General features: G+C 35.2%; 1 protein-coding gene and 1 long non-coding RNA gene across 2 annotated transcripts in view; both read left to right on the forward strand.

Moving 5' to 3' along the window:
• Nucleotides 1–16789, forward strand: part of LOC129740147 (homeotic protein proboscipedia) — a 280261-nt gene that overhangs the window by 132296 nt on the left and 131176 nt on the right. The window lies entirely within an intron of this gene.
• LOC129740180 (uncharacterized) lies at nucleotides 9641–12517 on the forward strand. The gene is made up of 3 exons (XR_008736135.1): nucleotides 9641–9796; nucleotides 9854–9920; nucleotides 9993–12517. It is a non-coding gene; the product is annotated as an uncharacterized LOC129740180 (long non-coding RNA).

Consider the following 16789-nt stretch of genomic DNA (forward strand, 5'->3'; position numbering starts at 1 on the left):
GGTCTCTGTCTAAGAGAGCTGGAATAATTCGACAGTATTATTAGAAACAGCATTCCTAGCTAGAAGGCCAAATAAAAATAAACAATCAGTGGCAATAGTCATAAAAAGCGGTTCCTATACCAATCCGACCTTTTCCCCTGGATGGTGAAATCAAAGCAAACAATCAGCGGAAGTAGTCTTTAAAATCTGCGCTTCCTGAGCCAATTTCTTCTTTTTCTCCACCGGGAGGCCAAATCAAAGCAAACAATCAGCAGCAACAGTTTTTAAAATTTGCGCTCCCTAAGATAATTCCGTCGTTTTCCACCGGAAAGCCAAACCAAAACAAACAATCAGCAGAAGCTGCCTTAAAAACCTTCCCAAGACCATCCGTTCTTTTCCACCGGAAAGAGAAATCAAAACAATCAATCAGCAGAATTTGTCTTAAAAATCTGCACTTTCTGCGCCAATTCCATTTTTTACACCGAAAGGGCAAACCAAAACAAACAATCAGAAGCAGCCTTGAAAATTTGCGTTTCCAAAACCATTCTTTCTCATTCCACAGGAAGACCAAATTATAACAAACAATTAGTAACAGCAGCCTTAAATATCTGCGCTTTCTTGGCTTATTTGGTTTATTTTCCAACGGAAGGCCAAATCATAACAAACAATCAGCAGCAGCAGCCTTAACAATCTACACTTCCTAAGCCAATTATGACTTTTGTAATCAAAGGCCAAATCAAAGCAAACAATCAACAGAGGCTGCCTGAAAATTTGCACGTCCGAATCCAATTTGCCTTTTTCCACCAGAAAACTAAATCATAACAAACAATCAGCAGCAACAGCCTTATGAACCTGCGCTTCCAGTTCCGTTTTATTCCACCGGAAGGCCAAACCAAAACAAACAATAAGCAGCAGTCTTAATAATCGACGCTGCCAAAGCCATTCTGTCTTTTCCATTAGAAGGCCAATTAAAAGCAAACAATCAGCAGCAAAAGCCTTTAAATCTGCACTTCCTTAGCCAATTCCGTCTTTTCCACCAAAAAATCAAATCAAAGCATACAAACAGCCGCAACATCTGCGATTTCTAAGCCTTCCGTCTTTTTTTACAGGAAGGCCAAATCAACACAAACAATCATGGGCTTGTGATATAGCTCAGTTGGCAAGTCTGTTGTCTCCTGAGCAGATGTCCGCGAGTTCGAGCCCAAGAGTAAACATCGAACACAGTTGTACCGGATAAGTTATTCAATAACGATCCGCCAACTGCAACGTTGATAAAGTCGCGAATGCCATAATGATGGTAAAACGACTATAATCGAAACAAAAAAACACAAACAATCAACAGCAGCAGCCTCAAAAATCTTCACTTGCTAAGCCAATTCCGTCTTATGCCTCCGGAAGGCCAAATCAAAGGGAACAATCAGCAGAAGCTGCCTGAAAATCTGCCTAAGCCAATTCCGTCTATTCCCCTCGATAGGCCGAACCAACACAAACAGTCAGCAGCAGCCTTAAAAATCTACGCTTCTTATCCCAATTCCTTCTTTTTCCTCCGGAAAGCCAAAATTAAACCATCAATCAGCAGCAGCCTTTAGAAACTGCGCTTCCTAAGCCAATCCGTCTTTTTCCAGGGGCCGAATCAGAAACAATTTTGTTCGTAGCAGCAGCCTTTAAAATCTGTGCTCCCTGTGCCAATCCGTCTTTATACCGGAGATCGAATCAGAAACAATTTTTTCGTAGCAGCACCCATGACAATCTGCGTTCTCTGTCCTTGATCTACCAACCACGCCATTGTCGTGATTTAACGATTCTGGCGGTTCTCGATTCAGAGTTATCTTCAGTGTTTAGTGTTGACAACTATTATTTTATTTTATTTTTATTAAATTTGACTTATTTTCTACATCTCATCTCTCTACACTCCTGTCCCGTTTTTAGCAAGTTTCCAAAGAATGTTACTAGTTGTTTAGTTGATTCGATTTGAATAATTTTCAAGTAGGGATACGATTTTTAAAAAGTACGGGAACTTTTTTGTCACACTGTACTTATTAATAATAATTATAAATTTTAAGATCGAGACATTAGACTCATGTTAGTGTTTTTTTTTAATTATGAGGCTTCAATTCAAAATATTGCAGTTTGAATTCAAATTAACATTGATTTTAAGATAAAACATTTTAGAACAATCACATACCAACTCCCTTCTTCTCATGTAACAATTTTGGCTCGATTTTCTGGTACATAAATTTGTGGTTAACTCAAAGCTAGTTAAATCAATGATATCTGATTTAAAATTGCATCTCACGTTACAGCATAGAATGGCAAAGGTACAATCCGAGCTGAGGACCCTTTTTCTGTTGTGCCAATATCGGATTCGCAAAAATTCAACCCCGGGGGTTGCAAGATTATTTATCTTCCTTTATCATCCGTTCGAGAATGTCGACACGCGGACACGTGCTGAGGTGCGAAAATCTGTCTGAGATTTGTTTGCCGTCGGCAGTTGAGTTCGCACCTAGGTTTGGAGAGGAATGTAGCGCTTCATTTGTGGTAGGAAATTGAGCCCAAGGTAGCATTTGGAACTGATGAAAGTTTTAAATTTAGACTAGAGAATAAAAACCCAGTACTTAGGTTTTACATCTAAAATATGGTGAAATTGTCATTCAAATTGTACATTTTTCATCATCTTTTTTTATTTGAAATTAAAATTCTTTAATCAAATTTTTATCTAAAAGATTTTTGGAATCCTAATTATTTTTATTATTCTGATCTGATAGAGTATCTGAATTCTTAGTTGTTGATTATTCTGTCTAAAATTTGCAGTTCGCAATATCTGGATCACACTCATGAATTAAAATTTCATAAACTGTTAGACTTTATTTATAATTATGATTTTGAAGGTCAAAACCGATTCGTTCCATTTGAAAATTTGTTAAGAAAATTCAAAATTGCGAAAGCACATAAAATACACAATTCTAATCGAGACCCTCAGAGCCAAAGGAGTATAAGTACAAAAATGATCGATTTTGAGTTAATACTGCCAACTAATTTTTCAGATTCCAAACTATATTTGGTGACATTTTCAGATTTTCAGAGTTTTATTTACATACTTTTGCGTTCGATAGAAAAATACAATTCTCCAAAAAATGTATGGAAAATGACGAAACACAACAACTAAACGGCGTGTTTCCTCGAAATAAGCTTTTATGCACTTATAGCCCTTTAGCTTCAAGAGCCTCAATTCAGATGTCAATCATATAAAGATGAGAATCAAGTACTATAGATTCTGGATACAGGATCAACAAATTCAGCATCCAGAAATAAAAAAAAAATCAGAACTAAGACTCTGGATTCAAAACTCATAATAAGGGGAAGGGTATCATTTCAAGAGATCAAAATCAAACATGCGTTTTTTTTTTCAAATGTCTTTAAATTTTATGTGGCATAAATATTGATTACCGAATCGAGGAAATGTTATCTAACCAATAAAATTGGCATTCCTCAAGACAATAAAAAGATCCGTATCACAGCCAACACGAAAAGCTGTCACATTACACCAATAACGTCACCATTTGAAAAAAACGAGAATCAAGAAGAAGCATCAACAACAACAAAGGCAACGATTCTGTCAACATTTATAGGTCAATCCACCCAATAGAATGTAATGATTAATTATGTTGCGTATTCCGGCTCCGGCAAAGTGACGAGCCAGCCAGCCAGCCAGCATAAGGAAGTAGGAATCCCATTCCGGGGACGACGACGATAGATGTAGATACTTACGCTCGCTGCTTGGATTCGGCTTTTCATGACACGATTTTTGCTTCCTCCGTTCCAACCATCCATTCATCTCTAGGAAGATTCCGGCAGCCATGAAAAAAAAGGGAAGAACGCGAAGGCTTTCCGAGTGAAAGAAAAACGGCTGAACAAAAAACCAACCAACCTAAACCGTCGGGCACAACCTTTCGGGGATGGAAAATTGAACCGCGCCGCGTGAATAAAGAGCTTATTTTTGGGCCGCTCGACAAAAGAAGAAACCCAACATCCTGGTTCCTGGTTTAGCTGTTGTTGGCTCTGGATTGGTAACTACTTTAGGACGGAGAGACGGATCTAGCCCTATTGAGGGGTCTCTGGGGAAAACGTTCTTGGGTCGCACTCGTAGAAGGGGATTGTGTTCGAACATTGGGCTGCCATCTTGTGGCCGGTTTTGGTACTGCTATCAAGTTCGAACGGTGGGAGGAAAAGCTCTGGGTGTTGATGGTTGAACCACATCAGGAGTGGGGTGAAGGTTTCAAAGTATGCATCGAGGTTGCTTTGATTGTATACTAGCATTCACAGGGTAACCATACCACGATATTTGGAATTATCCGGTGTTGAATTTACAAATTTTGATAAGACAGATCTTACGGGTTACATCATTAAAACAATAGCTTTTCGCTTCCATCGCCTATTACCAATTTGGAAAGGGTGGCTTTAAAAAAAAGATTCGAAAAGTGATTTTTTTTTCGGGGATTTTATGCTGTTGGATGATATATCTCGTCATTGTGAAAGTGAAAAATTAAAGATTGACTGTTTTATGTAAAGCTTGTTTCAGATAGAATTGGAACAAAAAAAACCTGTATTACACAAGGGATATTTAAAGAAGGTAGTGCCAAGGCAGCCTTGCTTTAGTATTGGTACAGGCTGAGACGTCACAATCACGACAAATCTTTTAATTTACTAGAAAACTTGATAATTCGAAGAATCTGCTGGAAATTTTCCACTTTGATAACATGTTATTGTGGAAGGATTCTTGCTCTTCAAGATCGGTACAAAAAAGTTGTATTTCCGAATATTTTTTGTCCAAAATAGACCACCGAAGTAAGAAAAAATGGTGGATTTTCACCTCTGAAATTTGTAAAACTTTAAAATTATTTCAAAGTATTCAAGTCAGTGCTTTTTAAGCTCCTTATTACAGCAAAGTGATCTAGACACAAATTTTTATGCAAAACAACAATCTTTTATGGTATTTTAGTAACTGATTTAACTAATTTAACTGATCATTTTTTGATGTTAATTGTTCTACATATGAATTGTACATGGTGAACCGGTTGAATTATAATCATGACAATCAGTTGAACACTCAATATCTACCAGCTGGATCTTTTAAAAGCTGATTTTGCTTCATTTTTGCTCGTTTTAGCTTCAAGGCGACATTGCATTCATTAATAAAATAAGGAAAAAAACATAATGCAATCTTCAAAGGACCAAAAACCTTCATAAAATAGTGAAATTGGAATTCATTTTCGTTCTAAAACGTGTTTTTCTTTGAAATTCCTACCATTCTCATATAAATTTTCGATACAATCGTTTTTGTGACGTCATAAAAAAACCCAATATGGCTCTCGGCACTACCTTATTCAAATATTCCTTGTGTATTACAGTTATTTAACATTAAATTCAAGATCTTTTTTATACAAATGTAATGTTTTCTTCATACTTTTTAGAAAAAATACGGATTAACTTATTCGTCACGATTTCGATTTTTATTCGTCATGTCATGCTTCATCCATCGTTTTAGCTAACTTATTCCACCAGGTCTTCATCTGATTTTTTTTTTATTTGTGTTGCGCATATATTACACGACTTCTGCCTAAGGCCAATGAGATCCAACTTGGCTATCTTCATCTGGTTGATGTCTTTGGCAACATTTCCTTTTGCCTTGAGTCTCCTCTTCATGATTGCCCAGTATTACTCAATAGGGTGGAACTGGGGGCAGTTGGGTGGGTTAAGATTTTTCTGAACAAACTGACCCCTTTCACAAATCTGGCCAAAATATGGCGGGATGGTATTGGGATCGAATGAACAGCCACATTCGTTTAAGGAAACACTCTTTTTGGTATAGTTCCGACGACAATGTACGTCTCGGTGGTCGAATGGTTAGCGTTGTAAGACGAATCGCTGGCCCACTGATGGCATGGGTTCGGTTCCCATCTCGGTACTGGGTGTTAAATGTTAATCTTTAGTTGTCCACGTCATTTATTCAGTCTGTAAAGCCTAAATCGGCTAAGACGGTGTATGTCTTTTAAACAATGTCTTATTTGTAAAGAAAACATTTTTTTGCCACAGCTGCAAGTAGCATTTTTGACATGGGATTTGCCCGAAGTCAGTCTTGACATAGGTTTCATCGTCCATCAGAAGACTCCCTTCAAACTTGGCCAGCACCTGGTCGTATAACATCCGAGCACGGGTATTGGCCACACGATTCTGTTTGGCTGTTTTCTAGCTCGATACGACTTGATTCTTTCCCGAAGTCGAATTCTCCTCACACAGTCATGGCAAATTTTGGCAAAAATGTTTAATTTCGAGGAAAATTTGAAAATTATCAATAAGATTTATGTAGCATAAGCCCTTAAATTAACTGAAAACACTAAAGGAAATGAAACAAGAGCACGGTAATAAAAGTGTATTCTCTATGATCATTTCTATCGAAAACAGAATGTAAACACTGATAAACTGATATAACACTGAACCACATTTCCATCAACCTTAGGTTCGTGTCTTAAGTGCTAAGTAAGTGATTGATACACTGGTAGTGATGGCACTAGCATTCAAAAATTACTCCACGTGTTCTAATGACACGTAGAAAAAAATATTGAAATTCCAGCCTGTCTCAAAGGTCCCGATGGTTGAAATGTATAGATTCATTGAGCTTTGAAATTTGAGGAACAAAATTTGAAACATACCTACATATGAGGCCCTCAGAGCTAAAGGGGTATAAGTGACCAAATGGTCGATTTTGAGTTAATGATGCCAAACGATTCTCCATAATTCAAAGTATATTTGATGGTTATTTCAGATTTTTTGAAATTTTTTTACATACTTTTGGGTTCCAAAGCAAAATACAAATTTTCGGAAAATATATGGAAAATTGCCAAACACCACAACTCAAAAGCGTGTTTTCTCAAAATAAGCTTTCATGCACTTATACCCCTTTGGCTCCAAGGGCCTCATATGAAAATTAGTTCTTCTTATAAAAAAAACGATTCTAATCATTAGGATAATAAAATTAAAAAAATGACTTCATAATAAATTGAAGTTTAACTTTTTTTAAGAGCTTTTTTTAGCAAATGTAAAAAAGTCATAGATTTAAAAAATAGCAGTTCTTTAAAAAAGGATCTTCTGGTGGTAATCTAGGCATTTTATTAAAGAATATACTCTTTAGATTATCTGAATTTTCTTCAGTTTTCCCCTTTGGATAAAATTTTCGAAAGTTCGAAAAACTTTGAGAATTAATATTTACGGGTTCATCGGTGAACTATAATCTCGAAGTGAGAACAATTCAAGATTCTAAAAATTATAGATGGATTTTCAAAATTTGAGAAACAATTGAAAATAGTTGATCCGTGCTGAACAAAAATTAAGTATGTGATGAAAATGCTTCTTAAAAATTTCTACCCGCTCATTTTCTACACCTATAGTTTTCTTCTAAACTCTAAACTCTATGCATCTATAATTTTCAAACTCATCATGAAAAATATTTACGAATTATCAATTGAAAATTAAATGATTTACGAAAAAATCGAAATTAAGTTATTGGTATCATTACACGGTCGGGAACGAAACTTCGGGAAAGATGAGCTAGTTGGCGCAAGGAGCTTATGGCGATCAATAGTTTTCTCCTATGCAGGGGGAGTAATATCAACTTATCAGTGGTTTGAAGTTTAGTGAAGAAAGTTACAATTCAATAATTCATCAATTTATCGATTCCCCCCTCACGACATCCTTTCTAATCTTCCGGAATTGACATCATCATAAAAAAGCAAGCAACACTCTCTTAATCTGCGCTTCTCAGTCTTATTTACCGGAACAGAAAAAACCCATCAGCAGTTTTTCTAATCTATGCTTTTTCCGTCTTATTTATCGAAACTGGCATCCTTACAATAGCAGCAGCCTTTCAAATCTGCGCTTCTACAGTCCATTTCATTTACCGGAACCACAAGCGACATCCTTTCTAATCTGCTTCTTCAGTTTATCTTATTTACCCGAACTGGCATCTTTTCAAAACAAACATAGCAGCAGCCTAATCTGCGCTTCTTCAGTGCGTCTTATTTTCCAGAACTGACATCATCATAAAACAAACAAACAGCAATCTTTCAATTCTGCGCAAGTTATTTCACTCCTTCTTATTTACCGAAACTCGCATCATTTCAACCTAACAACCTGAGAAGCGTCTTTCTAATCCGCGCTTCTTAAACAAACAAGGCAGCGTCTTATTTACCGGAACTGACATCATTCCAAACACACTAAGCAGCAGCCTTTCCAATCTGCGCTCTTCGTACCAACTACGCCATTGTTGTGAACTGACGATTAATCTCATTTATTATTAAGAATCTAGCTTTAACAAGCCCGTCACCCAGCAAATATGAAACTAAAGTCGTTTACAATGATGTTGCGAACCGCAATTCCAACTGCATAGAGAAAGGATCGTATAAAATGTCGTCTGGAGTCAGTTTAAATCGGATATAAAAGAAAGTTCGCCATGTTTGTAAATTTTGAAATGATTTTGCTATCGCGCGGGCTTTAAGTGAGAGAATCATTGTTGTGTTCTCTCCGCAATCAGAAGTGCATCCATATGGTTAAAAATCAGATGGGAATTGAGTTATATTGACCAATGAGAAAACTTGAAATATGGTTGCTGGCAACGATTTGAAGACTGTGAAAGCTAAATCTTACGCTCTCTTGCATTCTTCCGATCGGTACGAAGAAGGTGTCGGATAACGCCCAATTGCTTTAGTTGTTATCGCTTCAGAAAAAAAAAAATGAAATTTGTGTATGTAGGTAGGTAGGTAAATGCTGTTTTGAACTTTCATACGATCATTCTATAATATATATGGAACGTATATAAAAACAGCATAAGAATACACCTGCAAAAATGTTTGCTGGGCACTCACAAGATTGGACCAATAACTGATTTGTGCTTTTATTTTCACTTTGAAGCTCTTAGTTCAGTGTTGTCACATGTTTTTATTATTATTTCATTACTTCAATTTTTATTCTGTACATTCTCCAGATCATATCTACAATATGTATCACTTTCTGTTTTCGCAATGTTGTTTTTTTTTTGTCTATTTTTAACCTTTTCGTCAAAAATAGTTTAAGGTCCACCCTAGAGGAAAATTGAATTCAAGATGCTATATTCAAAGATGTAGAGCAAATTTTGATTAATTTAAAAAACCAGCTCTTAAACATTCCGTATAGTAAATACGCCGGTTTTCGATTTAGGGCCTAGTATGTTGGTGTTGAATTTAAGTTTTAATGAGTTTCGAACTTTTTCACGGATAAAATGTACACACAACCACTGAAAATATTTGTTTTTTTGCGATAAGATGAACAGTGTTATTTTTAGTTTGAATTTTTATTCCTAAATTAAGAAACAAAGTTCACATTTTCTTTTAAATTAACACGGTTAAAATTTGAATTAACTTATTTTGTTTTCTCAAAACATTCTCAATAATGGATTTAATTCTGTATTATTCTTCTCAAGCAATTTGGGAACCCTAGGCCATAAAAATTGCAAAAGCTTCCGCTCATCGTCATTCGTATTTGGCCAGTAGTAAGGTAGGGGGCATTCGGGTGGCATGGCAGCCGGTAGGCGAGAATGACTTTTTCGGTTTCATTACATGTTTGTCTTCGGGCGCGAACGGAATGCAGTCGAAGTTGTCCTTGCCCAGTGTTGTGTATGTTTTGGTACGTGCTCGAAGTTTTCGCCACGCATCGTAGGGAAAGCCTGCTAGGATTTTACCGAAGGAAGCTTCCCGTAATCGTTAATATTTGGTGAAAATACAGAACAGTGAGTACAGGTTAACCTACATAATTTAATTCAAGAATGCACGTAAATTTTAACTAGTTCTTTTTTCTGAGTTTTTTTTCTCGCAAATGGCTATAATGGTATAACGAAATGAGGTGCCCTTTCGGTAAGATAACTGAGAGTTTCATTATATTTTAAAGTGTATAGTAAGATTACAGTGTTTTAATTTTAATTTTAGGAATGTTTCACTCTGCATCAAAATGCTGTTCCAACCTGTGAATCATGCGTGTGTACGATTGTCGCCCACCGAGAAGCACACCAGGGATGCTTCAACAGCTGCTGCTACGAGACTCTCGTTTAACCAAATCCGAAAGGTCATTATCTCATCGAAATTGGCAATCTGGGGAAAAAATGCAAAGGACACGTACATAAACTCCATACCGGCTTGGCATTTCCCCGAATCGATTCAGGTTTTGTAAAGGCAACTGTCGAGGAAAAACGTGAATGAGACGCATTACACAAAACCGACCGTTTGTTGCCGTAGATTTGTGTTTTTTTCCATACCGGCTGCCTGTGTATATACCTACGCAAAAACCTTTGGAATCCCCGAATTTCCTCTGGTAGACAGAGGGACCGAGTCACAGCCGCCGAAGATCATCAATCATTCTTCCCCCTTTGATGTTTTTCTCTCGCACTCCGGTACCCATTTCTTTGCCCACCGGTACGGATCCCGTCTGCCGATCTAGAATCTAGAATACTTGAATGGATCACTGTAGCTTTGTTTCATACTTTTCTCAGCAACATTTCCGAATCGGAGATGTTGAGGTTTGGTCGTTGGCCTTTTTTTCGCCAGAGCTTAGACACGCGGAAAAAGTCGGAGACATCGTCTGTTTAGAGCTGAAATCAGTCAGCAGAAGACGTAATTTGGGTGACACATTTTCCAAAGTACCCATATGAGACTATCAGCTAATTCCTCAACGTTGACAGCTTTTTCCTTTATCTTAAATGCGAATGGAAACGAACGCTGGGCGTTGGCTGGGAACGAGGAAATCTTTGAAATGATGTTTCCAAGATTGAGTGACGGAAACACACATGGATTTCACCTTACAGGCTTAACGTTTGCAGGGAGTCGATAGTGGAAAGGTGGATTTATGTTTTGGAATCATGGAGGACTGTGTGAGATTAATTGTGCTTGGTAGCTTATTATTTGTTGAAATTTTTCGCTAAGATTGATGAATTGCTTTTCAAATGAGAATTTGCTACCGCAGGACTTTCATGTCATATTTCTTGGGGCTTCGATTAAAAGGGTTGATGTGATGATTACTCTTATGTGCTCTTCAGTCAGATTTCAGTTAATCCTCTTTTAACCCTCTACTGCATTAGGGCCATAAATTGGAGTTTATTTAAACATTTTTTTAGCTTATTTCAGTACAAACAAATATTTCAAAATTTTAAAAAAAAATCAACATACCGATAATACCAATATTATCGAATTAAAACGGGCAGTTTCAATTAGCTCCTCCATTGATTGACCACTGAAATGATTCAGCTTCCATTGTGAAACATTGCAAAACTGGCTGTATACTGAGGCAGACAAAAGTCTTATTTAAAAATCTCTTTTTTTTCATTGTTTTTTTTAATTTTTAATTAATTTTTAAATTTGAACTATTGCGCTCACAGAGAGAATTTTAACAAAAATATCCGGAACCTTAAAGTCACAACTTAACACACGAAAGTTCACATTTGACTTTTTGTGTCTAACGATGCTTTTATTTATGAAAGTGAGTATTTATGATAAATTTAAGAGCAAAATGTTCTAAGAGTTCTCAAGGGCTGGTTTGAGTTTAATGCTTTTTGTTATTGGCAATACGTGTGTATCTGTCAGCTGTATATATTGATTCAATAGTAAAAGCTATCATTAAAAGCTACAAGTTAATACACGTTAACAATAAATCATGGACGGTTGGAATACTGATTTGCGAAGTGAAGCCGGTCAAACATTGCGATAGATTTGTCTTTCCACGACAGTTAAAAATCAACTCGTGACAAGTGAATGGAATGGTGAAATGTGTTCACTTATTTTTATCCGAAGGCCGGTTTTTTTTTCAATGCATTGAAATATACATTCATAGGTATCTAATATCAATTCTGCACCCGATTTGCTCTCAACTTTTAAAGAAACAATTACACACAATTGAAGCTTTCAAATGAATATTCTAATTTTTGACCAGAAAATCTGCAAAAATCAAACTAGTTTTTGTGGGCGTCTATTCTTCAAATGTTGATCTTAAACTGCTCATTTATAAATGAAACTTGATGATTTTCAGTACTTAAAGCTATGTAAGAATCTCGCGAATTTTGCCTAAAAATTATAAGGAAAAACTAATCTTTCCAAAATATTTGATCAAACGCACTGTATTTGAAAGGAAAAATTATTTTATAAAAATACCAGCGCCAAATGTTTTCACTTTCCTAGCCATCTTTAGAAACAACTCTAAACTTTAGAAAAGCCAATAATTTGGCGAAATTACTAAGCAGACATCGAATCATTTTCAAAAAGTACTATAGAAGTTAATTGTCACTTTGTATATGTTGCAAATGTTAAAATAATTTTTAAACCTTTTTTAAGATCATGGACATAAAAAATGACTAAAAGTGGTGTAAAAACCGTACTTTATAACCCTAATCCTATCTTGAATGTCAATATGACACTATTGGAAGTTTGGCGGCTTGTATCTTTATTCAGGTGCATAAAAAAAATTCTTCGGGACCCTCAATAAATTCATAAAATCTTTTGTTCTGTATTACCTTTTTTTATGCACTCTGAATGCCCAGAATGGTAAAACACCTTTACCAGTCCTTGATTGTCTATTTGATACTCCTCGCTTAAAATCGCTATATGTCTCTTGTTTCTCTACCGATTTTTACATAATTTATATTTTTGAAAATCTCGTAATATAAGTAAAATATGTTTTCAAGGCAATATGGCTTTTGCACAGTGCATTAGTATTAGTAAGCGTCCAACGGCTTACAAATATGACAGCTGAATGCAAAATAAATAGATTCGAAGGAAAAAGTTAGTTTTCGAATTTATTTTTGAAAACTATCGAAATGTTTTCAATATACAGCACATTTTTGAGAAGCCGATGCATTTGTTTATTAGTTTGCAAATTTGTTTTCTGATTTCGAGTGAGGTTCTCTGAGAAAATTAAGATTCTGTTCAGGATACGATCGTTTCCTGAGGATGCAGAGGAAATATTGCCAAAGATCTTTATAAATTCCGCAACAAAAACACTTAGCTTTATCCTCCAGGTTCAAACTTCTAAAAGATAGACCTTAATACTTCACCAAAAGATCTGGGGGAACCCTTGAATGTACCTTACAAACATTATAGGGTTTTTTTCCATTTTGTTCTGCTAGTTTCTGCACTGCTACTCAATCAAATATTCACCTAATTGTTTCCACTTGTTAGCCAATGATTCGAAGTATACTTATTGGATTTGTTTTTTTGGAAAAGGCACATTCATTTAAGTTTAAAACCACATTTTAGCTCAATTTTACTTTTTCCGCTTATAAAAACCATTGATGTGTGCTCAACAGACCTCTTGTATGTGTGTGTAGCAAAAGCCCTATATTCAGCTGCAACCATTTTTTTACGTTATTCAAAATCAAAAAAAATTTGAAAAACATGCTTTGGAAAAAATACTGTAGATTAGCAATGGAATGTTAAAAAAATGTCCAGTTAGTGTCCAAGAAAGTTGAAGTTAGAAGCTTTACATTACGCAGAAGGAATAATTATTTAGAAATTTTAAGATCATGACCACAACAAATTTGAAAAAGTAGTGTAAAAACCGTTTTTTTCAATCAATGAATTATTTGTTTCAGTCACAGTAGAAAAAATTTGAAAAGTGGATTGGAAAGTTGACTTGATTTGACACATTTTCACATCTTGAGATTCTCAAAATACGAAGCACAGATTTTATGACAAATGTTTGAAGGCAGATGTTTTTAGAAATTTTTATCAATTTGGAATTTCTCAGATTTTCTTACACTTAAACTCAGCTTTGCTTTGGATTTCGAGTATATTAACGCAAGAATCTCGCAATGAGATTATATTCACCAAAAATTAAATTTCATGCCAATTATAGTAGTGTAATCACATTCTACAGTCATTTTCCGAATCAAGTATTTTCGGGTTTTTTTAGATTTTGAACAACGGAAAATTGAAATGTTCGAGCTGAATGTTGTCTGGAAAATATATTTGAATTACGTTACGAGGTTTCCAAAACTATAAATAAATCGGTAGAGAAACAAAATAGATATACCACTTTTAGTCAGAAGTGTCAAATTGACACTCCACCAACTCAAACGGGTGAAAAAATTCTGAGACTGATGAGGGTAAATTCTCTTTTTGGTTTGAGAATTTTCTTTTTGATTTTTATTAGTGCTACCACAATATAGGAATTTGACTTAATTTCAAATTTTTTTAAATCAAAATAAATAAAATACAATAATACATATATACAATAAAAAATTAATAAATATGTTATATTGTTTCAACCTAAAAACTATTGACATTAAGTTATTTAGCCCATAAAATTATGTAATTTTCGGATTTTTTTTAAAGATAAAGTCATATTTATAACTAAAGTGGTGAGTAATAATTAAACTAAACTTCTGTGTATTTTTCTGCAAAAAATTGCTTTAAGAGGTTGAACATTAATTTTTTAACACTATGGAAATAAAGTAAATAGCAGCCTGATATGTTTAGGAAATACGGTTAGGTGCATGATAGCAACAGAAATTAAGCGTTTTTGTATAGGAATCTTCTATTAACAGTTCAATATATGAAGAATAATTTTAATCCTTCAACACCCATAATGAGTATCATTTAGTTTCACTTCTGTTGGAATGAACATTCCTGTTTTTGCTAAACTAATCGACAATTTCGCTTTTTAAAATACACTTTTTGATACCCTTATAGGAAAAACGTCTTCAAGTAGGCAACGAATTTCGATTTCTTGGCTGATATCGCGACAAATATGACGCTTGATGTTTTTTTCGAATCGAATATTGGGGCAACTTTTAAACTTGAAAAAGAACGAAGTTTGTTGTAATTATGCATTCCTATCATAATATGGAAGACAGCAAATAAAAAGGATGCCATTTCGCTTTGATATTCGGGTTTTCAGAAAGGTTAGCTGCATACAAAATTGAAGCACAAAACACGTGGTCTTGCGCGCATTTTGCCCCAATTTTGATATGATTGTTTTAGTGAAAATTTATGGGAAGCTAGTGAAATATAGCAAAATGTTTGTATTCATTCGAAAGTACATACGAGAAGAAAAACGAAAAGCTGCATTTTTATCAGAGTGGGAATGCTGGTTAACCATAAAAACTTATATGTTAAGCATTAAAAATTACAAGTATTGCACCGCTTTGACAAATCTCTCTGTTTCTAAGATTTAAAGTGGGTTTAGTTAAGCCTAAAAAAATAATGGAACAGATTACCACAATAAAAATTTAGAAAAACATCATTCGAAGTCATAAGTTAGAAATTTTTGAAATATAATGGCATGGGCATCTAACTCCGCCGGTGCGTCTTGTACAGTTTTCCCCTATTCAGTATTCCATATAAGCTAACTCTTCCCATTCATTTCAAGCGATTTTGAATAGTTTTCGATATTTCGATAGTTTTTTCATGAGCATAGAATTTGTGAAATGTTCTATTTTCTCTAAAGGCATAAAATTTCCTATGCTTTCCTCTTCTACCATAACAACAAGGGAAGAAGAACACTAAATGTTCATTTTTATTGGATAAACAATTTAAAAAAATGCTCCTTTTTCAACCTCTAGATCTCAAAACTCTACAAATGAATGAAACTAAGACATACAATTAAGGTTCTAGTAAACATTCGAAAAATAACGATTTTTTTTCATATTTATTTAAAACTTTTAGGCAACAAGTTGTATTTTTTTTTATATTTACTTTTTTTTAAGTATTTTATGTGATTTTGATTATCTAAAGATGCACAAAACGAGTGAAACAGTTACTAAACCAGTTTGGTACATGCATAATTCAAGAACTAAAGTAAAAGCACAGACAAACAGACAGGACACTTAGAAGAAAAATCGTTCAAATTTTCGCAAGGGATTGCATTGCCATCTGGTGTCGGTATTGCCTACCAATCAGTTTTGTACAAAATGAAATGATCGAGGTAGCCTAAGATATTGTGATGTTATAAAAAGTGTAAACAAACAAATTTTTCGTTGTGCTGAGAATTTGTCAATTTTCTTCTAAATTTGATGTTTTGCGTGTGATCGAAACATTCCATTTCATTGAAGATCAGAGCACAAGTTAGTGGTTCAAGCGCAAGGCTTCAAGAGGATAAATATAAAAAACTTCATGAACGGCAGCAGCTCAGTGAAAGGAAAGGAAAACGGAACTTCGTCATATATCACAGCTAGACTTTCTGGAACCGGATTGATTTTAATCATTGCCTCACTATTTCGTTAGCGTAAATATTTTAAATTATTCAAAATAAATTTTAATTTGCAGAGTCATATCATAAAAATTAACAGCTTCTTCGCCCCGGGCTAAGTAACCCCTTGAGTATGAGTGAATCCCTTCGATAGATACTATTTGGTTCTAACAAGGTTCGAGTTGACGACCAAATAAACTATCGAACATTCCTCCAGCCGAAACCGATGAAGACTTAAGGCAGAAACACAATACAGCGTCGGTCGTCGCGTCACGTCAGCGGTCAACGCTGTCGATAAGTACTAAAACGCGGACGCGACGCACCCGACGATTTTTGCATCACAATTCAGCGTCAAGAGACATCTAAGATGTCTCTTGACGCTGAATTGTGATGCAAAAATCATCGGGTGCGTCGCGTCCGCGTTTTAGTACTTATCGACAGCGTTGACCGCTGACGTGACGCGACGACCGACGCTGTATTGTGTTTCTGCCTTTATTTAATGGAACTACTTCGAATTCAATTGTGAATACATTTTTTGTTTTAAATACAACTG

Source organism: Uranotaenia lowii, chromosome 1, assembly GCF_029784155.1.
Source record: "Uranotaenia lowii strain MFRU-FL chromosome 1, ASM2978415v1, whole genome shotgun sequence".
Lineage (NCBI taxonomy): Eukaryota > Metazoa > Arthropoda > Insecta > Diptera > Culicidae > Uranotaenia > Uranotaenia lowii.